Raw genomic sequence first — 25,927 nt, forward strand, 5'->3', positions numbered from 1 at the left:
ACTGGGATTCTCTACTCGTCTCACTTCTTCCCATTTTCTTTCTCTTTTCCTACTGGAATTCTCTACTGGTCTCATTCCTTGCCGTTTTCCTTCTTTTTTTTGTATGACATCATTTCAGATACCATGACGCGCATGAGCGGTGCAGATCAAGTTTACTTCTGCTGTCTTTAGTTCGTCACAGATCACATACCCAGGAAGGTTCATCCCATTAGATCATATGGTCTAGCAAGAACATCCCATTAGATCACATATCCCAGCAGGTGCATCCCATTAAATCACATATCCCAGCAGGTGTATCCCATTAGATCACATATCCCAGCAGGTGCATCCCATTAAATCACATATCCCAGCAGGTGTATCCCATTAGATTACATATCCCAGCAGGTGCATCCCATTAAATCACATATCCCAGCAGGTGTATCCCATTAGATCACATATCCCAGCAGGTGCATCCCCTTAAATCACACATCCCAGCGGGTGCAACCCATCAGTTTCTGGCAGACTCTAGGCATCTCAGGAACTGTGTGTCCTAAACCTCGAGGCGACATCTGACCACCTTTGACCCCTCCCCCGGCCTGGATACGGAGCCAAATGTTATGACAGACAAAGGCACCCGTTAGGGCATCGGGCTGAGGGACAGGTGTCGCGTCATATTCTGGAACTCCATCGGAAAATAGCGGCGGCGACTGATGTCTCAAATGAATGAAGTGGAGCTGCGTGCTGAAAAAGGGAATATCAGCGAGGAATTAAGATTTGAAAGAAAACTGATATGACATACAGAAGCATAAGCGCATGTACTGGGTAGGGGTCATCCCTGAATACCGTTGCATTATGTGTTAACAGACAGATATGCGGAGGAGAAAATTTTCGAAGCATGAGTGATGAGATGAGCAGCTACTGGGATGCTTGACCAGTTCATAGTGGAGACAGGAGTTAAGAGTTTGCAGAGGCTCAAGGGAAAGAGGATTTGACATGGGTTGGCAAGAAGATGGACGTGAGACAGCCTGGAAAAAGAACCTAAGTGAGGAGATACCAGGAGAGATTGCGTAAAGAAGGAGTGGACAAGGCATGGAAAGTGTTTAGGGAAGGCGTAGTTACATGTGAGGAAGAAGTATGAGGCATGCGGAAGGGGCAGGTGGGTGTATGAGAAAGGGTGGCGTGTGGTGGGATGAGGTATTTAAGCTGATAGCTAGTGAACGAGCAAACACAGGCGCATGGGAGATATCTACCGGGGAGAAGTGCAATCGATTAAGAGATGTAAAAGAGGAAGCTGAAAACGAGCGCCAATGAGATATGGAGTGAGAGGATTATCAAAAAAAAAAAAAAAATGCATAGTGTGAAGAGAACAAGAGAACAAATGAGAGCAACAATGACGGAGGCAGATGGGAAGTGGTAATAGACATAAAAGAGGTAAAGAGATGAAGTGAGTAATTCAAAGAAGTGGTGAATGTGTTAGGTGACAGAAAGGTAGATGTTGGATAACTAGAATGAGGATTCATGCGAAGCGAGAATTTCACGGTGAATGGATTGGTGTAAAGAGTAGGGGTGGTGAAAGCCTTGCATAAGATGAAATGTGGCAAGGCGTCTAGGGTTAATGCAATTCCAAATGAAATTCTCAAAAAAAAAAAGGAAAACAGTCTTGTAGATTAGTTAGTCAGGATTTTCAGCATTTGTAGGGGTACCTGAGTAATAGCGGAATGCATGTAAAATCCCAGTGGATAGACAAGGGGGATAAAAGTGAATGTCATAATTTTGTTGATTATGCCTGGTACGTTGTGAAGGAGAGTGGCGCCTGAGAAGGTGATGGTATGCACAGAACTTCAGACTGAAGATTAACACCGTGGCATCAGAAGTAGGGAATTCGTGGATCAGGCATCTGTTAAAAGAATTTGTGTTGGTAATACTGAGAGAGAGAGAGAGAGAGAGAGAGAGAGAGAGAGAGAGAGAGAGAGAGAGAGAGAGAGAGAGAGAGAGAGAGAGAGAGAAGAGTTTCTGCGATAGCGTTGATAGAGATACTTTGTGGAAGGTGGATGGAACATATTGTGTGGAAGGGAAACTACTAGAGAGATTGAGTAGGTCTTAACAGGAAAGTAAAACATGTGTGTGATTAGGAAGAGAAGAAAAGAGAATCATGGGGTATCAAGGGCGTGTGATGATGCCATGGCTGTTTGATCTACTCATAGATGGAACAGTCAGGAAGGTGGATGTAAGGATTTTAAAGAAATGTGAGAGCTTGCAGTTTGTGGGGGGATCTAGGGGTCTAGAAAGTGAGCAAGTTGCTGTTTATAGATAATACGAATCTGGTGACAATCTTGGATGAAAACCTGCAGAAGCTGCTGAATTTGCGTAGAACCTTTGAGAGGAAGACGTTGGGACTTCGTGTGAATGAAAATACGGTAGCGAGGTTTAGCAGGTGAAAGAGAATTCAAGTGTGAGCTTGAATGGAAAGAACCTGGAGGCGGTGGAATGTTTCAGACAATTTGGAATGGACATGGCGTCGAATCGCATTATAAAGACCCGAAGTGAGCCATAGCGTGGGCGAGGGGGCGTAAAGGGCGTTGAAGATAGTACTGAGAGGAGCGTTACCGTCTCTGAGGGGAGAGATGGGTATGTGTGGTAGTCCCAGCGGTGCTATATGGACGGGAGTTGTGGGCCTTAACTGCAAAAGTGAGGAAAATGATGGATGTGCTGGAAAGGAAATATCTGAGGACAATATATGGTTTGAGGAAGGTTGATCGAGTACGGAACGACACTGTGAGAGATGTGGTAGCAAACGTAGTATGTCTGAGGGCACTGAGAAAGGTGTACTAAAATGGTATGGAACTATGGAAAGGATGAGTGAGAAGAGACTATCTAAGAGGAGGTTGGGGAACAAGGACAAGAGGGACACTGAGGACGATATGGAAGTGCAGGAGGGCGTGAGGCGAGTGCGGGATAAGAGTGAACTGGAGCGATACTGTACGTAAAGGGTGGCTTGCTGTCGCTGTGCTGAACCAAGGCATGTGAAATGATTGCGGAAATCACGCAAAGGTGTGTGGGGCTTGGCTGTAGGCAGAGGTTTCTGGTTTGGGCGCGCCAAAGGTTACAGTTAAGAGATTCGATGTGAGGACATGAGTGCCGTTTCCAACGCTTATGCGGGGAAAGGCAAACAAGCACATAGATATTAGGATAAGATATAACCATAGCTGTATCTTCTCCTTTTTGTAAAACAATAATTGGATAAAATGTCAATGATATGGAGGAAAAGGGAATGTAATCCTGGGGTGCTAACATAAGGCTAACCACAAAAAGACTATAGAATATATTTTCCTGCCTAGAAAAATCAGTCAGTGAACTCGTGAACCGCGTTTCATTCACATATCCTCGGCGCCTCCTTATTCAGAGCATCCACAAACACTCTTGGGCGATCATCACGAACCAAGTGTTAAACCCCCGTCCTCAGAAATACATTACGAAATCACGCTCAGGACTGACCACCCGAGGCCAGCAGCTCCTCACACAAATGAATAAAAACATATAAACAAAACTTTCTCGTGTTTCTTGCCACCAGATGAATACAACAGACAATAAGCGATGATAATGCGAAAATTTTGCCATCAGATGAATAGAACAGAGAATCAGCGATAATAAAGCAAAAATCTTGCCGTCAGATGAGGAAAGACAATAACAGAGTGACACGTCAGGCGAAAAGAATAATTGGAATTATTTCTAGAAGCGACAGCAACAAATAAACAGGCTATATAACATGGCCATATCTCTCACTAGGCAGACCACACATAGACAATGCATCGCACACAGGGAAGGTGGCAAAATTGGTTCCTGGTATTAAATGATACTCATCAGAAAACAACTAAAAAAAAAATCAAATATGCTCTCGCTCTGGAAGGCGTAGAGTGAGGAATAGATCGACTGAAGTACACGAGTGTGAGAAGAAACAGGATAAACAAAGACAATATGAAAATCCAAACCATATAGAACCCACAACAATGGTTTTAAACGAGCATATTGGAATATGATGAAGATGTGGGATAACATTGTTTTGGAAATAGAGATGATGATAAGAGGATGACATTAATAAAGTTCCAAGTGCGTAGCTGCAAGTGTCAATGTGTGTGTGAGTGTGAATACGAAGTGTCTGGCATGAGCCAACAGACCCTGTATAATGTCCTCACATTCTCATGTTCTAATGATGACCTAAGACAGGGGCACCTACCCATCAACATAACCTGAAAACACCAGAAAAATGATCACTACACAGCGTTCGCTGTCTCATGCGATACTATTGACACTTGATCACCAAACAAGTTGATAATTATCAAACAATCATGGTACTTACCTACCACCGCCCAGGCCAGTTGTAGGCACGTGATAATCATATGGCCCAAGTGAAGTGGCCTTCAGAAAATTGATGTACTTCACAAATTTTCTAAGTAATCACATTATGTTCACAGAATGTGTATATTTCTGTACGCTATATTTCACTTAAGTCGTCTACCATCACACTACATGGAATCATCTCCACAAACAATGTTAATCACTTTCCTTTGCTTGATGGAAGCGTATTATTCACCAGCAGCTTTACCCACCAAAATTTTAGCCATAATGTTTAACAGTGTTTACGTTTTCCCTACACTCAACATATTAGCAAAATATGCATCATGTTTTTCACCATCCACTTTATTACACATTATTTCCACCATACTGGTCACCAATCTCAATGTTTCAGTGTTTTCAACAAGCTCATCACTCAATATATTAGCAAAATATGCACCACATTTTCCACCATTTCATATTGCTATGTACCCGTCATATTGCTATGTACCCACCATATTGCTATGTACCTGCCATATTGCTATGTACCCACCTTATCATTTACCAGTCACTATACGTCACAACACCTTCATCATATAGATTACTACCACTCACATAATGCTCTGGTCTTGATTCTTACTATAAAAGCCCACGATTTCATCATTTCCATTCGTGACTCACTATTCACCGATAGATAGGCGAGTGACGGTAACCCAATAATGACTAAATTTGACATAGACCATTTCCTGGACGGGTCAGGCGAGTTCTTAAACCCAAATCATTCACTGGATGCATCTTCATAACACTTAAAATGCGTCTACAATTTTTTTCTGATCCTATTCTTTCGTTTCATGTTTGGTGTTCACATCATTTGCATTACGACTACCTCACAGCGTACATACTCTCACAGCAAACACTGTCGTAGCGCACATTATGGAAGACTGAGATACGAACATGATCGCAATAGTGTTAACATTGTCTTTTGGTTCCAGTGTCATTACTTATATAACTGATATACTGATATTATCAACACCACTGCACTGTATACGATATGTCCCTCGTCTTCCCTCTCGGGAGTTCAGGGCAATACTAGCGGTGCTGACCTCAGTAATCTGGTCCTGGGGTGTTGGTCAGTGGATCCGAGCAGAAAAGATCCTAACCAGCAGTTTGACCATCGAACCGGCAGTTTGACTGAACCATTGTTGACAAGTAAAACCCTGATGACCTGTGTCTTGATTTCTGTTGTACATCAAAATCTTGGCTGTGTAAACCTACGGTTACTAACATTAGTCGTTGCATTCATAACCATGGCTGAGTTAGGCTCACATACGTAGATATGGTCCAATGCCGATTCAGCGGCATCGCGTTCGTTGTCCCGACGGAAAGTATCGTACTGCGTGGGTCAGGTGAAGCCTCCCTGCTGCCATATCATGTCGTCAAAACAAAAAGAAAACATGAGAAGATTTAAGTGTACTGCATCCGTTATGTAGGCTTATATAAGGCAACTTCTAATCACACCCACTTATGTTCAGTCAAGCACGGTCTCGGACTATAGTAATGCAATAGGTTTGAATCCTCGGACTACTCATGTGAGACTCTGAACCTCTGGGGTTCGAGCGTCCTCTTGTCGTCGAAGTACCGAGCTACAGTTGTCATATATAGCTCGCTTCACGTAGATCACTAGGGGTTCCTGGGTTTTATGTTAAACGTATGAGTTACCTGGTAGAAGTATCTAAGAAAAGACATAATGAGGTAAAGTCTTTAACACAATGAAAACGTTTCACACTGCCGAGTGGCAACATGGAAATGGCGAGGAGGAGAGGAAAGAAGGGAGGTGTAGGGGTTAGTGTGGTATATAGACGGGCCTGGTAAGGTAGGGGGAGGAAAATAACTGTCGAAAGACAGAGCATTCAGTCGTGATTAGCAGCTCGTGTCTCACTGCGACTTACTACGTATCTCACAATGATAACCCTTTGTTTGTCTGGGAGATGTAGCCGTTGTCCAGTGGGGACGGTATGGAGAGACAGTGACGCTGGTAAAGAGCAGGGAGGAAAGGAGATCAAGGGGGAAGGGAGTTTAGGAAGAAGGAAGGCTGGGTGTAAACGAAATAATGTATAGGACGAGAGATGGAGGAGCGAGGGTGAGCGAGACGGAAGGAAGTGATGAAAGGGACGGGCAGCGTGAGGGAGGAGGGTCAGAGAGAAGGGAGGGAAAAGAAATTAGGGAAGGCGGAGGTAGGATGTGAAGCAGATAGAAACGGTGGGGAGCGGGGATAACCGAGGGAGGAAGGAGCAAGGTTGGTGTGAGGGCAGACATGAGGAAAAGGTGGGAGGGATAGGGAATAGCAGGATGCCACAGCTGGCGGTGGCGGTTGTACTTCGGTCTTATAGTCTTTCTAGGTATTCCATCGTAAGCAGCTCACAACAGTTGTTGTTGCATCATATCCTCTTAAATCCAAATCTCAGTGTAAATATCAGTCCTTATACTCTACAAACAAACCATCAAGCTTAATGGATTATAACTACGTAAGTTATAAACCATCACCTAGTATCACTGAAATAATCTAAGTTCTATTCGTCTGATTGCGAGAAATAAGACTTTTCTACATTCATTCCATCTGTGTGGAGGAGCAGCTGGCCAACACTGGGAACCTTCCTGTCAACACTGGGTGGTCACTGTCGTGCACGTGATTACGTAGTGCTAGGTAAGGCAGTTTGGTGATAAGCAACTAGTTTGTGCTGATCGCCCGAGGTGTTTGTGGAAGCGTGGCCTTTGATATTTCATCTTGCTAGTATACAAAGCATTACAGTCATTGCCCTTCTACTGCTAAATAGAAAACGACTGCAAATCTTCAGGATTCCTTGCACTTGAGAAAAGCAAATGTATCTTTTTTTTCTTGATAAATTTACATAACAAAGCACTCAGTTGTCCACAGACTTCCTTCCTTCCTTCTCCAGCGAAGAGAACAGGAACTAAGATCACACCATCACACACAAAGAGTCAAAAGCTCAAATAGTCACTAAAACTCTTCCTCGTATTACGGGATTTAACTTTGTAAACAGACGTTTCAATTTGTGCTAATAATTCTGCTTTCCCGCCACAAGCATTCAGCTCACTGTCCACACAAGACAGTTGATTATAAAGTCAGAAACAGAAAACACTTCTGAGATCAGTTCTAATAATGTACATCGTGGCATGATTTTAAAACACATTCATCGAAGTAAACTGGACAATATTTTGATGATAAAATGTATATAGATAACACACAAGTTAAGAAAGTTTTTATTCCTGCATTATTTTCAGTAACTGATCCAACCTGCACAAGCCCCTATCACTTTATTCAGCTGATCCGTCGTGAACTGAACAAGACGCCTCCATATATCAGACCTGGGTAGGATGTCTGGCCACACCTTTAGCTCCATATCATCAATGTTCTGGTGACAACTTATTCCTGCCTCCCTCTTTCGGCACATGATGACCCATATGTTTACATCTGGGTTTAGATCACAACCTTTCTTCAAGTTACATACTTCCTCTTCAAACTGTGCCTAACATCACTCTCACTTTCCTGTTCGTATGCACTGGACTCTGGTCTTGCAGGAACTGGACTGTATCAGGAGCAGGGATAGTCATAGCTCGTATGAATAGCAACAAGACGTCTTCCATGATCCTCTATATTATTCACTGTCCGGTCGACCATCAGTGTCTACCATTCATCTGGTCCATTGATCCTAATCCATCCCAAGGATGCCGTGGTCACTCACCCACTGGACTCCCTCTTGGCGGTGTGTTGAGGAAGGCATCTGGTGCTCGTTGCCATCCAGCACTGTATTCCCCCGGCTCCTACAGATGTAAAAGTCTTATCGGAAGTGAGCACTACCGACTTACATTACTGCAAGGTTAACTGCTGAATATTCTAGAGCAAAGCCTAAACGATAATCCTTATCTGAATCACCTGGTCTACTCTTTGCTGTTAGGGCATATTAATGAATAGTATATATTCACACGAAGGCGTCAGGATACATGGGATTCCTACGTCAGCTGAATTGCTGATGTCTTTGGACTCTCACGAACTGCCTCAGTGATGGCAGCGTCCTCGTGAGGCGTGGTGAGTCTTGGTGGAGCGTCCAGTGACCTCCTCCGCCTGCCGCCTGTCTACCCACCCATAAACAATGGAACGAGGGATGGCTGTCTCACTCTTGCTTTCTCAGCTGCCGTTTCCCCTGACTCCCGCACTGTGATGACACGTCCCTGACCAGACATAACATCAGTGTGTGTGTGTGTGTGTCTGTGTGTGTCTGTGTATGTGTGTGTGTCTGTGTTGGGGGGGGGGGGGGGGCGTCATGTCTCTGCCACTCGCCGTTCGTTATCGTATAGGAATTTATGACTCACTATAATAAACTCAGTTAGTACATGAAATATTACTGAATGACAAAAAAATCATAGTAACTTTGTATCATATATAACGGTAATAATTCATGTTTATTTTCACTTACCAAGTTCAGTCTAAAAGAAGAGATGAATGCCAGTTGGTGTATGAGAGTGAGGTGGTATGCAGTGACAATCATGATTTCTTTTACTCTATACACTAGGTAGAGAGGATGAAAACTGCACTGATGATAAAAGATTAAGGAATCACCTGCAACATAAAGTAACAACATGGAATACGGAGCTTCTTCTGTGGTTACTCATGATGTGGGGCATTGCTGGAAACCCCACAGTTGGCGCTGTGGTCGGTGCTCAGTACAGCTCGATGCTGTTTGGACCAAGCTGTGTCGGGACTTTTGTCCGCGATGGTACATATCTGATTTCTAATCCGTGTGCATCCAGGAAAGAGCCTGGAAGTTACAGCCTTTGAGATCATCTGTAAAATATTTTGAGGGAAAATAATCTCTCCTAATATCGAAAAGAATATTTCTACTGTTGGTAACACTCTACCTTCGCAGTTAATTGTCACATTATCCTTTCCAAAACTGCCAGAGAGGAAACATCTTTGACATTAGGATGGACTGTCACTTGTAGGCATATACGACAAAACAAAGCGACGATCGGCGTTAGAATCAATATGTATCACGGTAATCAGACTAACTGATAGATGACTATGATCCTAAACCCATACATGTGGTTTCACTAGCAACCGAAGTAAGACAACCAGTCAAGGACCTGCAGAACTCACTCATCCGGAGTTGTATAATGAACGGAAGACATCCATCGCCTCTGTATCATCATAGAACATAGTCTACCTAATAGAGCTACAGGACAAACTACATGAGCCGAAAGATATACTAAAGAAGGTAATTCATCGCCTAATTTCGTGCATGAAAGCAGCTAAAGTACATGAGTACGTAGACTTGATGCCCCTAATATGACACGACACACCGACCTGCGTTTATAGGAAGCTAACCCCTGAAGAAAGACGGCTTGATCTTTAAGCACAACATGTGTGACCCTTAGGTATGATGGCCTGGCTTTTGACCTGACCCTTCAGAGTTAAGTCAAAGGCCATGCCATCATACCCATACTGCCATGTTCGAGGGTCGTACTGTCGTGCTCAAGGATCGTGTGGACACGACCTCACCTCATGCAGCTCACTTCCACAGACCCAACACACCTGCACGACCTCAAACGCCGTGATGACCAATAAACCACTGTACAAACATCAACCCCGGTTCAGGAACCAATATTCCGTGTACCTAGAGTACACGTTCGGTTATTCGGAAGGCTATATCAAGACGCTACAACGTCAGCGAATACGGATACGGAGTTGACTTTCGCCAGTACTGAGTTTTGGTGGCTTGTCATACATTGTGACTGTGAAATGTAATCTGCTAACCCGGCATCGGTCACCTGACCACCTTGCTTATATAGCCGTCGCACCGACCCATCCATGCTGACATTGCGACAAGGTTACTGACTTAACCAAATGATGGATAGTCTTCGCGTGGAGATGACGGTCCTTATCATACTGGTCAGGGCAGAGAGAAGAGTGAGGAAAGAGCACACCAAGAAGTGACAGCTGTGTAGAACTGCTGCTCATCACAAGCCAAGTCCTGTTGTAGCGACTATCCTAATACTACTGTAGTCAATTTCATGTAGCCTGGAAGGTGGGTACGTGTCAGTGAACTTGCCTCATATATCCCTGGTCAATTAAGAAACCTTGGTTGTCATTCATCTTTACGAACAATATATTCATAATCCTATGTTTCTCGTGGTGATGCCACGTCTACATCCCACTCCATGACATCAGAATACACATCACTGCCATGGTCTTTATTGCCACCTATATTTCAGGCCAATACTTTTATTCTGTATGAATTCATCATCAGTGTTTACGTTACGTTGACCCCACTATCCCTCGACCTCCTGGTTCCAGGCATTCAAGGAGACTTTGTCAACCTCTTCCCTCGTCTTAATAACGACTTTACGTAAACTGCCTTTGCCACAACCCATTGTTTTCGTCATATGCTGTGGTGATCGTACCACTGATGGAAGTCACCCATATATATATATATATATATATATATATATATATATATATATATATATATATATATATATATATATATATATATATATATATATATATATATATATATATATATATATATATATATAAGAATACTTCCCACGTATTCCCTGCGTGTCGTAGAAGGCGACTAAAAGGGGAGGGAGCGGGGGCTGGAAATCCTCCCCTCTCGTTTTTTTTTTTTTTTTTCTCCCAAAGAAGGAACGGAGAAGGGGGCCAGGTGAGGATATTCCCTCAAAGGCCCAGTCCTCTGTTCTTAACGCTACCTCGCTAACGCGGGAAATGGCGAATAGTTTGAAAGAAAAAGATATATATATATATATATATATATATATATATATATATATATATATATATATATATATATATATATATCAACAATGATTAATAATATCAGTCGTTTATTCATCACTTGCCGTTTCTTCCTCCAGATTTCAGTTTCCCGTTTTCTATGATAGTCTCTTCTAGTTTTTTTTTTCCTAATTTCTCGACCGTCTTGCACAAAGTGATACACATGTGAAACATTTGATGTTGATACAGCCTTCCGGTTCTCTGCTCCTCCGCTTGATACCTTGTCTGATCATGCACGTGTTGCAACTGCAATGAAGGAGGCAAACTGATCGATTCGCCGGAAACTCATTCCATCTTGAGTTTCTCCTCCTGTTACGTGCATTATCATCCTGTACTTGTGACGCACCGGCTTGCGGTCTCTTGTTTCAGCCGCCAAAGTTAGTGGTTACGGCATGTTATGGCTTCAACGTACCACCACACGCGTTGCAGTGGTGCATCTTCCCACAGAATCGGCAACGCGGATCCAGGCCTGACGTAACCACCCACTGCACCTGGACCATAAGACTCGTTGACTCACCTATTTTCCTCACTTCTGTAACCCTTCCTAATGCCAATATGTTGCCTGGAACATCTCCCTGTACTAAGGCGGTAACTAGACGCCTCTCTAATTCACTAACTACAAAAGATTTTGCCAGACGAACCTTTCTAGTCTAAGAGAAATTCGGGGTCCAAGCAGAGATCATATGGGTCTACGAAAACTGTCATTTTTCTCGTGCGTTGGGCAATGGCAGTACAAGCCCTTCAGAGCTCTTTACTGGTGAGGAACTTCAGCGGCTTCCGTCTACACGCCCGTGATGTTGGGCCTGTCGAGTCTCTCCTTGAGAATCGGTTTGTAGTGCTTGTACTGCCTCCCCAGCGATGTCAGCCAAACTCGCTTTTCACAGTGAATCAACTTGCATCCGCTCGGAAAATAGTCTCCCTCGAAGCATCGCTGCCACTCTTTCCTCCCTTCTGTGTTCAGTTCCAACTGCTCCCTCCGCTCTTTGACCCAGTTTATTGAAAGAAATTGCTCACTTGATCGTCTCCAAGTCTTATCTTCAAAATATACTGCAAGGTTTTGCCTTTTCTGTCTCTTCGGTTTTCTTCTTTATCACCAATTATTGTTCTTTCCTCCTTCTTTCCCTCCTAGCGTTCACAGATTGAAGAGATTCATCGCCCAATATGATCACGGGTTCTCGAGTCAGGGGTTCGTCAGGTCCGATTCACTGCCAGTTATCGGCAGGGCAGCTGCTGCCAGCCCAGCCACTCTGCTGCTTCTTTCCCTGTTTTCTACTTCTTCTTCCACCCGCTCCTCCTTGCGACTTCTTCGCTTTTGCATCGGACATGATGCGGAAGATGCCATTGACAGCAAGTTGTAGGTGCTGTAGGGGAAGTGAACGGTAATCACCCGACTTCTTGCCGTTCACACACGTTCAGTCTCCAAGGGGACTCAAATGAGGCAGTTCTATAGCAAGTGTGGGTATAGTATGTTAGATATCAGCTGCAGTACTGACAAATCTCAGATATGGTTCATCATTAGTATTATCAAACTGACTCACCCTCCCTCGACCTCCCGGTTCCAAAAGACGTTGTCCATCTCCTTCCTTGTTCAAAATCACGATCTTACGAAACTTCTCACAGCCACAACCCACCTTTACTCCACCTACTGCTGTATTTCCACCAACGATGGGAGTGGACGCATTTACATCAGCATACATACATCTCTCCCGCAAGACAACTTGCCAAAACCGTCCGACTAATATGAAGGGAGATCGAGGTCGATTACGTAACTTGGCCAACAGCTGGGGAGGTTTCTTATGGCTGGATCATGACGGGTAAGATTTGTCCGATCTGGTGTATGAATAATTCATTGCAGGATCATATTCAGGATGATAAAGTTACAGTCAGTGCTAGAGGGTGTGCCGAGGGTCGAGGACTCAAGCAATCAAAGGACGTGGTTGGAGTGACGAGACAATATCAGATCATGAAGGAACTGAGACAAGGTTGGTGCTGCACTCTGTTCTCTGCAACACAGATGTGGTATGACGCAAGAGACACGAACTCCCTAAGTTCGTAGCAAACGGCGCCAGGACTGAGGTCAATGATCTATGGAGGATGCCAAACTTATCTAGGTAACAAAACGTTAAAAAAAAAAAACGTCTACCGGAAGATCTAGTCATCATGTGCACTCTAGAGGGGAACGTTTGTGGCCTAAGTTCAACAATTTTCCTTTTCAAAATGGCAAGCACACCAGAAGCTCTCTCACCTTCAGCAATACTTTACAATTTCACGCACTGTGGCTTCACCGCCAGACCGTGGTGTGTGGAGGAAGGCAAGCCAACCAGTGCTGACGCTGGCTAAATGGTATAGCAGGAAAAGGAAAATACTTTATTTCCATTACTTAGAAAACGTAAGAATCGCCATATGAATCCTCTCCTCGTCTTGAATATCCGGGAACAGATTTCGTTATATATGGAGATAGTACGAGGAATCAGAGTCAGGGCAAAGTTGATGCATATGTATGTCTAGACCCGAATGACCTACTTAATCTCGATTGTGAAGATGTTTAGCGATTTCATGATTACGTAGTACGAATAGAAACTTGTCGAAGTAGGTGTAGGTTGATGGCAATGGTTTTGAATACGTTTTTTAAGAGAAAAAAAGAAAATAAGACTTTCATACAGTCATCAAAGAAGTTGTGGTTCGTGACATGTGGTGACAAAGTGAGAAAAGGTGAAGACAATTCTGATATAACGAGAGAGAGAGAGAGAGAGAGAGAGAGAGAGAGAGAGAGAGAGAGAGAGAGAGAGAGAGAGAGAGAGAGAGAGAGAGAGAGAGTGAGAGAGAGAGAGTGAGTGTCAGGTGATAACCGTTGGACTTAGGGAAGAACCAGGTCGAGTTCTTCCCAAATACGAGATATCGACCCGCAGTCGTCTACCCATAAGATCTCAGATGCGGCCCAGCCCTACAAGTGTGGTACACAGCGGGTCCCTCACAGCACACTCTCGCAAGTTTGGTTCGCAGCAGGAGGCCTGACGTCTGTGTTTGCTAGATCTAACCAGTGGTCTCTGATTACCTTCTGGGGACGTATACGGTCTCTTGAATCTAAATTATTCCAATGCTTGATACGAGTATATGACGGAATATGATTATTTTCGCCACATTTCCCCTTGCTGTTTCCTGAAAGAGGTAAAACGCTTCTTCCTGTAGTGTTGTCAGCAGCCGCTCGGGTAAGCACCTCAGACTAAAATCCGATGATAGCAGACTCGGTAATTTGCTCGCCGTTTTCAATCGAAGGTTAACACTCAGGCCAGAGAGTAAGGCACACAATGCTCGAAATAGACTGTCATGAATCTTCTTACATTTGTTCCTCCTGATCTCTCTTACTCTTCCCCTTCCTGCTTCCCCTTCTTCACATCTTATCCTCACTACCCACTATATCTGTCTGGCTATTTGTCCTTCCGTCTCCGTCTGTCTGATTGTCTATCGATAATCAATTGTCTGCTTGTTTGTTACCGTTTCTCTCTCTTTCATATTTCTGTGTAAAAACTAATCTAGAAATATTACTTTCAGGTGACAACAACTCAGCTTTCGAAGACTTGTCGACAACACACTAATGAAAACGCCAACCAGTGAGCATGGTGGGAAATGGCGGGTTTGAAGAATTTCCTCGGTATCCAGAGCCAAGGTGTTGTGTACTTCTGAGGCGGAGATGACTGCCCTCCACCTTCCTTCCCCCTTAGAAGTGTGATGACGCGAAGGCAGAAACTTACGAATGCCTCTTATATGCGTCAGATTATAAATACAAGAACATTAAACGCTGAGGCAGCTTACATAGAATCGCAATTCATTCTACACAGGATATTAACCCTAGAATGTTCTCTTCTACAACTACAGTACCTGAAACAAAGCCACATACGAAACAACCACCAGAGAGAATTGTGTTACACTGTAGTAGATGTGATGCAACTAATATCGTGAATGCTGTTAGAATGCTTAATACAATACCGCGTTTTCCATGCTCTGCTCATACGCTTAAACGTAAGCGATAAACAAAAGCGTATGAGAGATTAAGTGAAAAAGATCACATTCCTCTTAGAGATTCATCCCAATTTACCGAAGCAAAAACAAAAGAAAGTGGAACTCAGAAAGACAACGAAAGAACAGATTGAAACCTCTCGTTCTATAAGCAGTATAACAAGCAATATGCTCGAAGGTGTATGTCACAGTCTCATAGATTATCCACTGCTGCTCGCGTGCCACAAGCAGTTATCTCCCCACACAAATACAGTACGTGAGTACGTTTCTATGGTGAGGGGCTTCCATCTGCGATTTGACGATGTATCACAACTTGAATAAACAAGACACAATCAATCTGTGGATCTGACATCTATCCAGAGTCCACGACTTAGGAGCGTACCCTTCACCTCAAACCATCCAGGGATAGCCATGCTTACCAGAGCTGCCACAGATGCAATGTAGTGAGGACACGACACACGCCAACCAGCACTCAAACATCGCCTTCTTCTCAAAAGCAGACACATCTAGATCACATTTTGTTAAGAGCGAGCGTAAACCCTGTCCATTGGTGGTAAGGTAACAAAACCAGTGTTGCTCTCATATCCTCTTGCCATAGAATATCCACTTCAGTTTCCAGCAGGCTTGGTGGGGGATTATGATAGGGAGGAGAATACACTCGCCAAATACTATACAGATTTTTTTCATCTACGCTGTAGATGAAATAGGTCCAAATATCTGAAGTTGCATCAGAGGCATGATTAACTCTATTCTTATTTTCAACATGTATGATTATGCATCGCTTTTGTATTACACTTTAGTTAAGTTCCCTATGATCCTTTTCAATTAAAACACTTAATGACCATTGAATGGATAGATTATAACAGCTTCACAGTTTTACTCTGTCGCTGTGTACTACACAGTTTTGCTCTGTTGCTGTGTACTACACAGCACTGATTGCTTTACAGGTTCGGTAATTCATCCGTTTACGGAGTCATGTGTGCTGGCTGATGTGGTACCAATGATTTCTTTGTGCAGTGTGGAGATGGTGGTGTAAGATTTTAGGTGAAGCTTCGCCAATACGCCAGAAGGTGGAACGCCTCCTCGGCCTCCCCGATGTATTTTGTTGTCGTGTGCGAGGATGTGTACAAAAGATTGTACAAAGCTTCATTCGGTTTGTAGGTCTATATACAAGAGGGATTGAAGTTGTAATACAAGAAAACTCGCCTGTAGGGTTCTAAAAATGCCTAACTTTCTACATTATTGAGGGGCCTTACAGAATGCCGCCATATGTGGTAAAGTTCGAATTCGACCGATTCGAGTGTTGCGAATGTGTTGGACGAGTTCAGATAGCCATAGATATATGAATCGAATGATAGGATCCGCCCCGCACAGTTGTTCGTTTTCTTTTTTTTTTTTTTTTGATATTCTAACTTTCCTTGAGATTCGGTATCTGTGGTACGATTGTTGAAAATAACCACAAGTCGTAATCGTTTATACTGAAAGATTATCAAATGTGTACCAAATATCAGGTATTAATGAAAGAAATATCTTTAGCTTCGTCCTCAATGCAACCAACTACTAATATCATCATCTACTTGTAAATAGTTACACAGTTGCATTCGATTGCAATCAATTGGAGAACAGATAAAGTTCAGAAGTAGATTATCTATTCATAAACATGAATTTGAATCCTTCAAAATTTCAGTGGGAGAAGATTTTGGTAAAGTGTTGTTGGTGGTCGTGGTGGTGAAGATATCAGTAAAGATAGTGATGATCAAAATAGCTGGGATAGCAAAGGGATGAAGTCAAGATCATTCATTCAACAGTTGTGATGTAGTATGAATAATTATCAAAATCTTCTGGTAATATTTTTACGTTGAAGGCTCTAGTCTTGGACATAAGTCCACATGAAGGCCTGGCATTAATTGAAATATAGAGAGGTTAATGAAAGGGAGAAAAGGAGGCACAAGGAAAAATATTGACGAATATAGGAAGTGAAAAACCTGCGTTTAAAAATGTGCCAGCTTACAGTTGTCGGGAAAGACATGAGTAAGGAGTTCCAAGGCTTCGAGGTGCAGGGAAAGAAACAATCATCAAAACGGCCTACCCTTGAGCTGCCAATGGCCACACAATAATCATGTGACGCAGAAGCTTGCCGAGTATTGCGTGGTGTAGCTAGTGGTGGGGGCACACAACAAGCCATCTCTCGGGAGCAAAAACCAAAGTAATATCTACAGAAGAAGGAAAGTGAACCAACGTTGAGGTATAGGGCGAACAGGTCAAATTTTGAAGTTAGCCTGAGAGAGTTAATAAGCAGGACTGCTTTCGACTCAACTCTGTCAAGAAGATGCCGAGCTAGAATTGTTCCACATGTGAGAGCAGTACTTCAAACAAGGTCGGGTCAATCCATAGTATAAACAGAGCAACTCCCAGTTCTTAGAGGCAGTCTAGTCTATTTCCGTAAAGTGGAGTTTTCAGGGAAGAGTGGATGTTACAGTAATATCAAGTATGTTCAGTGTGTTAAGAGGTGGAATTACAGAACCGTCAAAGGAAAGAAGAAAGCTGTGAGGAATTTTCGATAAAGAAATGGTTAGAAATTGGGTCTTGGAAGCATTAAACTTAACCAGATTTCGTCTACCCCAATGATATATCCTGCCAAAGTCTGAGTTTATTGAGAAAGTTGTGTGGAAACAAGATCCAGGTCAAATGAAAGAAGGAAAAGAATTGGAGGATGTGGAGAAATGCAGGCAGTGTTGAGCCGTCAGCGTATACTCGCATTTGATTATTTATGGAAGAAAGGAAATCGTCGATAAAAAGGAGAAGACAAGTAGAGGGCAAGAAAAAGCCTACTGTTGTTGGGGTAAGGGAGAGAGGCTGATCCATCAACAACCACAGAGTTAGACTGGCCAGAGGAAACTAGATATAGGGAGGTAAAAAGAGGGAGGGAAGCCAAAAGAGGGGACCTCAGAGATGAGATCCCAATGCCACAACCTGTCAAAAGTTTTGCATATGTTAAGTGCAACTACATTAGATTCAGCAAACTCTTTTAGGGATGATGACCAGACATTAGGAAGAAAGGATGACCGCTAGATTCAAGATGTCTGAAGATATGGGAGCTGAGGAGGAATTCAAAAACTTTGGAAATGGTAGATGTCAGAGCAACCTGGCGATAGAAGAGGGGTAAGAACGATCACTCTTCTTAGGAATGGGATGAATCAACGCTTGCTTCCAAGGAGAAGGTAAAGTTTTGGATTTTGAAGTAAAACGGAACAGACGAGCAAGCACAGGTGCAAGTTCAGAGGCACACTTTCAGTACACGGGGATGGATGCCAACAGGACCATAAGCCTTTTGTGTGTCCAGAGGGAGAAGCGCTTTTTGAAGAGTTCAAAAAGAGATTACGTTAAGGAGCATAGGATTAGTAATAGCAGCATCAGGGGGTGAGGGAATGTTAGTCATCCAAGGGAGAGTTAGAGAAAAAACGGGAACCAAAGAGAGTTATTCTGTCTGAGGAAAAGACAGCTATAGAACCGACAAAATAGAAAAGTGAAGGAAAGGTAGAGCGACAGGAGTTCTTAAAGATGCCCTTAGCTAAAGACGAGAGAGAACATATCAGTTGATGACAAGGAAAGGACATCAAACTTCCTTTGAATAAAGGAACGCTTTGGCTGTGAGTACAGGTAGTGATTAACGCTGAACGGGAGCTAGTGGAAGGAGAGTTTTTCCAAATCCGATATGCCAGATCCCTTGTCTTAATGACCTCAGAACAGGAAAGGTTGAACCATAGATTAGAAGAGGTCGTCTTGGAGGAAGAGGGGATAAATGCTTCCATACCCGCAACAATAAACTCTACTATGCGTTTGGCGCAGACAGAAGCATCACTACACAGAGAAAGTATTTTACCTAAGAAAAGTAAAGAAAGAAATCTATTCAGTTATTCCAGTCAGCTTTGTTGAGGTGCCAATATTTACATTTATGAGGGGCTGCTGGAGGGGGAGGAGCCGTTACAACAGATACATTTATGAGAATGTGGTCAAATAACCGACCGGGGGCGAGGTTGTGTAGTTACAGCGCGAAGATTAGAGGTAAAAAACAGATCCAAAATAATAAGAGAGCGGTCACAGCTGTCAGGAATGTGGCAAGGGTAGGAGATCTAAGCTTAGCCTCTACTTTGATGCTTCAGAAGTGAAATACTTTACATGTAGATTGCAATAAGCTTGTTAATTCATATCAGTCATCTATATACTAACATCCTGGGAATCTGACCCGCTTGTCAATCAAGATATTGATCTTAAGCTACACACTGTAAGAAAACTGCCTCTTCTGGAAACTGATTTTTTTCAAGGAAATAGTTTTTATTTACGTCCCTGTGTCGATAAACGCAGATTGATTTCAAGGTTATATGTGAAAGGACTGTTATTTCAAAGGGCTGAAGAACAAAAGATAAGATAATTTTACTACGAAAGAGCAATACATTCATATGGAATATCACTTTCGCGTTCAGAACGTGAGATTATAAAAAATGGGAAAAGTTTCACAAACTTTGTCATTCGTCTGTCTTTTTTTAAGAAGTGACGATTTTCGCCGAGCAGACGAAAACGACGGAAAACGGTCTTATTGTACGGTATGTGGCTAGCGACTGAGTGATGCATTTACCATATCTGAATGGTCGTGGTTCAGCCGCGCTTTGTGTGGATTACGATTTGTTTCAAACAACAGGAATGGAGGCTATCCTCTTTACCCCCACCACCACCACTGCTATATAGGATATAAGCGAGGAGTTGGGGGAGGTGGATAACGACCTCTGGGTAAGAACGACCTCCCCTTCCCACTCACCTCCCCTACACACAAGGGTGACGCTCGCATAGTCCTGAACTTCCACATAATCCATAACTAAGACCTCGTTACTCCCTGCTGCACTGGTGGATTGCTCAGAGTACCAACCAACCCTGACGATAGTTATAACCAGTCGCTGCTGTTATGTGTTGGAGCTAAAGACCCAAATTCAGATCAGATGAGGTCATGGGTCATGACTCGGAGTCCAGGTCAGTCAAGAACTAAAGGTAGTGAATATGGATATTGACTAGGGAGGAGTTTTGCACTCAGTCTATCCCTGGCCAGGATCGGCTCTACTCCGGGAGACAGTCAAGTGTGTGCCACTAGAGCATAGTCTATATAAGAGGCCATCGCTCATATAGTGGTGTGGAATCCCTGTTTATTACATCCTGGCCTTAAACAGCGCTTGCGAACATGGCATCAACCACGGATCATTCACCTGTATTCTTCGATCTATGCAACAGGAAGGAGTTTAACGATTAGTCCATCTGTAACAAAAACTTCAAAATCTTCATGAGCATGATCAGCTACGTGTTTCAGATCATCTCACGTCATGCACGGTGATCATTGTGTTTAGATAGATTCATCAATTGGTAACAGTCGCGTTTTATCCTTTATAACAACTAAAAAGATACACCGCTTGTGATTATACGTTTTGCATTCAGGAGACGAATCTCCACACAGCAATCTACACTTTCTCAAGTGAATGCAAGATTTATCATTGCAACTGGTTGATAGGTTCCCGCGTCGGTTCATAGCAACAGATACTTTTACAGGACACCTCGACGAGTCAGATGACCCCGTTCCGTAAGCTGGGATTCCATACGCCTGATGGAGACGGTGGAATGGCTAGAGGAGACTGTAATTCCCTCAGGAACTTCAGCAATTCAAAGGGAATCCGGACACCTGCGTCCTTCATTTAGAAACTGCATTGCTCTGTTCTTGTGGCGTCACGTTTTTTTCACTTTCATTTGAAACCATTGTGCGCTATTATTCCAAGGACGCCGTCACGTATCTTATGGAAATTCACGATTGAATCTACGGGAACGTTCAGATCCATTTGGCTGGACAGTAAGCTCTGGATTTGGCTTTTTGATTGTTGTCTGCAACAACGAGTTCAGAAGAAAAGAAGAGGCTGAAGAATTTGATAGGAGTTTGATGAAGGGTTGCAGGGAATATAGTGATCAAGGAAGAGTTAGGGGCCACAGGAGATGAATCATGTGGGAGGACATAACAGACCCTTGACTAACCTTATGTGTTACCTCAGTACCCAGCTAAATGATTTAGAGCAAATTATCTCCCACCCTACCCGTATTCCTGAGCGCTGTTACCACTCTCCCATTATTCTCGATCAGCTTTTCCCCTTTAATCTTTCGCTCTGTAATTGCACTATCTCTCTCCTAATTGGTTTACCTGACCACATCCTCATAAATATATCCTTTTTAACGCCACCTACCCCTCCAGCAGCCCCCTTTAAACGTAAATATTGGCACCTCAACAAAGCTCACTAAAATAACTCAGGAAAATTCTTTTCTGACTTTCCTTAAGTAAGTTACTGTCTCTTATGTGGTGATGCATCTGTCTCCGCCAAACGCCAGTCTACGGTTCAACCGTAGACCAGGCATATTGTGCTTGGAAAAACTCTTCTTCCTTCGAATCCCTTTCAGCATTCATCACTGCACATAATCATTGCATGTGCATTATCCATAAGTCAAAGGAAGTGCAATAACCTCTCCTCGTCATCCTTTGATAGATCTTTCTGGTGTTTCGCTAAGGGCATCTCTAACAACTTGTGTCGCTCTACCTTTCCCTCACTTTTCCGTTCTGACGGTACTATAGTTGCCTCTCTCGTTGACTCCCGATGACATGACTCTAACTTTCCTTCACCCCCTGATACTCCTTTTGCTAATCCTATGCCACATCCCGTAATCTCTTTTAGAACTGCCCGAAAAGCTCTTCTCTTGCTCGACACAAGCAAGGCTTATGCTGCTGATGGCATCCATCCCCGCTCACTGAGTGTGCTTATGAACTTGCATCTGATCCCCACACATTTCCCTGGAGTCCCCTCTGCAACATCCGTCGCTCATGATCAATGTTCTCAACACATCCATCTCTTCCGCGATCTCTATCTCCTTCTTGGACCTTCTGTAGTGCTGTTACATCATCCTCTCGACCGAACTGTCATCTATCATACTTTTTTACGATTCTTCTTTTTTTTTTTTACATCGTAGCCGAATCAGAATGGTCAAAGGCATGCCACAACTGTGACCACCTGGGATGAAAGTAAAACGAGGAGTGAAAGAAAAAGAATCTGGAAGATTAATTAGAGGTGCCAGAGTGCTCGTACAGATGACTCTGAAAGTTAGGTAGCTTATTTGAAGAGGGAAAGATGAAATAGGGAAGAAAACTGGACAATTTTCCCGTTCGAGGATAGAAAAAAAGAAGCGAAATATCTTAAGAGTTAACCCTCGTTCGGCTGGTCTCCACACAGAAACTATGAGAAGCAGTAGCCTGGGACTTGCCTCAGGTTTCGGTGTTAGTAGATGGGACACACACTGAAAGCAGTGGTCGAAATCATACCTGTCGAACAGAGAGAGGACTCTAGCATCTTGATGGACAGAGAGGAATGTTGGCAGAGAGTTAATGACAGAAGAGTCTGTAAGACAGAAGCCTTTTCATTTCAGTCTGGAGAAGAAAGAAGTGAAAGAGGACTCAGCCCAGAAATGTAACACAGGACGCCATACTGGGCCGAATGAGTCATCTGAACACATGAAATGTTTACTCACAAGAAAAATAACCTTAATGTTTCTGCAACACCCCCGGCTTTCAGGGGGTGCACATATTGTGATATTCAGACTGCAGGGCTTCGAAGATGGAATAGAGGATACATTTATGCCTGACAAGTTTATGTTACCGCATGGTTAAGTCAAATGACACTGCTTTGAACACTGGTAAAAGAAAACGAATGAAATCTTAAAAGAGAATAAGTAATAAGCTAGAAGGTGAGGGAAAGAAGGCTGCAATACATTAAGTGGAAACATCGGTACAAAAGCAAGCAGGAATTGAAGTTGAATAAAAAAAAAAGATTGGCCATTCATGAAGAGAAGAAAGAGGCTAGGCAACAGGAACGAATCCTGAGGGACGCCACTGTTTGACAGGATAAGAGGGAGCAGTCCCTCTAACAACTACTGTGATGGAACAACTCAAAAGGAGTTATGCATTAGGGAACAGAGAGAAGCGGAGAAGCCAAAGGCAGGAAGCCAACTGCCTTGAAGAAGTTGAGGACCAAAACTAAAGATTCACCAAATCCCTCAGAGAGAAGGATCAAAGGTGAATCATATAAGGAAAAGGATCACCACAGGACGTGCTACCTCGAAAGGCGGATTGGCGATCTGAAAGAAAAGATTGAGTAATAGTTAAAACGGTCCCCTTACTCTGAGACAGATTTTACAAGGACATGTTTCCAAGAAGAGGGAAAAGTTCTCATTTTCAGACAGAGGCGATATAGGCGAGCAAGGATCGGAGTTAGCCCAGCGACATGCTACCTTTGGGCAGAAGGTGAGTCATCTGGACCACATACTTTGCCCACAGGTGATTCCACTCAGTGTGAGGAGGTGGAAGGGATGGAGTAGATGTGGTATCCTCCTAAACAGAGTCAAAGGAAAATAAGGTATCGAGAAGAGCAACACCGACAGTTGACGCCTTAGCTGTAGAATGATCAGGTCGGAAAGAGGAGGAAAGGTTGAATTGTAGAAGTTATTGGAGATGCTTTAGGTTGAGAAACAGAAGAACTTATCACGTGAAGAGGAAGTCAATTCCACACATTTTCTTCTCATGAAGTTGCAGGAGCGTACCACCATAAAAGATTTATCCGTATGCCAAATCTCTCTTCTCCAAATCAGATAAACCAATCATTCCCAGCACTGATACGGGATGCCAAGCTCCCCCAACGTATACCTTAGTTGCTAATAACGACAATAGAAAAAAGAGAATCATTTCCAGGCTTAAGATGATGTCAACGGTAATGAAGACGAGGTTAGAATGGTCGGTGACTGATCCATCTTTTGTCAGGTGGAGGAAATCTGCGTCAGGAACCCTTTCCGCCGTAAACGACTTTGTTTTCCAGGTGATATGGAAAGATGATGTAGTTAGCGCTGCAGCATTGGTCTGTATGGTGCTGACAGTAATACACTCTCTATTTATCATATAAGGATGGACGATGTACTCAAGAAAAGAAGGATGAAGCTTCTGAAGAGAATATTCATCACCTTTTCGTTATTTCTCAAAAGCAAATCTAACAACGTTATGAATTCAGGTTCAGTGACTATGATAGGCATCGGGAACGCCTTCTCCAGTAAAACGTACAGTCTTAGTAATAGATTACCGAACCTTTTTTGACAGGAGGAAGTTGAACACGTAAACCCTATGGCAACAGTTGTGGATGCGGACTGATGTGTTTATGAAGGAAAGGCTTTACCTGAACCAACTAGGTACTACACATTATGCTCCTCAGAGGCTACAGGTGTGTTTTGATAAACAAAGCAAAAAATCTCGGTCACATATTGAATCATGTTGACGAACGCAACATGTGCAACATATTTTTGGAGTTTGGGACAATTGTACTGGAGAAATATTTAGATACGGTTGGTATATGAATTTAAACTAAATATTTGATATAGACTTTCTTGCCAAATACACAACTCCCTGATGGTGTTAGGCGAAATAAAGAAGGTGGTTGTGTTTGAGGCTCCATCTCTTTGAACGTTCTCTTTCACACAACTTTTTTATATATCTGTATCCTGCCTGCATCTCTCAGGTCTTCAATCATATCATTCTATTCATCCATTTTTATGCTACAACAGTAAGTTTTCATTCTTTTAACAAGTTCATTGTTTATTTTCACGTCATGTCCTCCAGTTGTTCTATTTCTACATCTCTTGAAAACCTGTTCACTATCTTTGCCATCAATCTCATAGAGTCAAAGGTCGTGACCAAGTCACTCCTTGCTCTTCTCTTTACCACTGAAAAAACATGCGAGGCCTTTAGCCTTTTTCTGTAACTCAGCTCTTCTTTCTGGTACCATTCTTGTCGCCCTCCTCTGGACCTTCTCTATTAGTTATTGTGCTTCTTTAGGTGCGGTGACCAGAGTTGAGAAGACCACTCAAGTTTTGGTCTTATCTAAAGTGTGACCAGCTTGCTGAATACTGTCTTGTCCAAGAACTTGAATACGAGTGCGTGTGTGTGTGTGTGTGTGTGTGTGTGTGTGTGTGTGTGTGTGTGTGTATGTATGTATATGTATGTATGTATGTATGTATGTATGTATGTATGTATGTATGTATGCATGTATGTATGTATGTATGTATGTATGTATGTATGTATGTATGTATGTATGTATGTATGTATGTATGTATGCATGTATGTATGTATGTATGTATTTATGTATGTATGTATGTATGTATGTATGTATGTATGTGGATCAACCAAGTCATCAAATGGGTGATGAATCAAGTAAACGAAATACTCCGGGACTGTAGGCTGGATGAAGCAGGGTATTATGAAAGACATAGTCCGAGGTACTGGTCCAAGTGGGTCAATATGGCCAGTCTGTCTGTCCCCGGCAACAGAGCCCCACACTAATGTCCAGACAATAGACAACGAGGACCCAGCCGAAGAAGCCTGTGTAAACAAGTGCCCCTTCCTCTCCCAGCCCAGTGTTTCTCCCTCCAATACTGTCTACTTTTCTGTCGTACCCGTGCTAACTTATCTCATATCCTCAAGAACCATTCTTTTCCTTATGTATTCCCGAAGATCTTCCTCATTCTCTTGCACGCCTCTCCCTTCCACTTGTCTTTTTGTTTGGCTGTCTTTACATATCTCATTTTATCATCTCTTTTTGTCTCAATGTT

The 25,927-nt window shown here is 43.0% G+C and overlaps 1 pseudogene; it reads right to left on the reverse strand.

Annotated features, from left to right (window-relative positions):
- The window catches only part of LOC139754819 (uncharacterized), a 539,145-nt pseudogene extending 533,780 nt beyond the window's left edge, over positions 1-5,365 (reverse strand).
- Positions 5,366-25,927: the final 20,562 nt, after the last annotated feature.

The sequence above is a fragment of the Panulirus ornatus genome, chromosome 1, assembly GCF_036320965.1.
Source record: "Panulirus ornatus isolate Po-2019 chromosome 1, ASM3632096v1, whole genome shotgun sequence".
Lineage (NCBI taxonomy): Eukaryota > Metazoa > Arthropoda > Malacostraca > Decapoda > Palinuridae > Panulirus > Panulirus ornatus.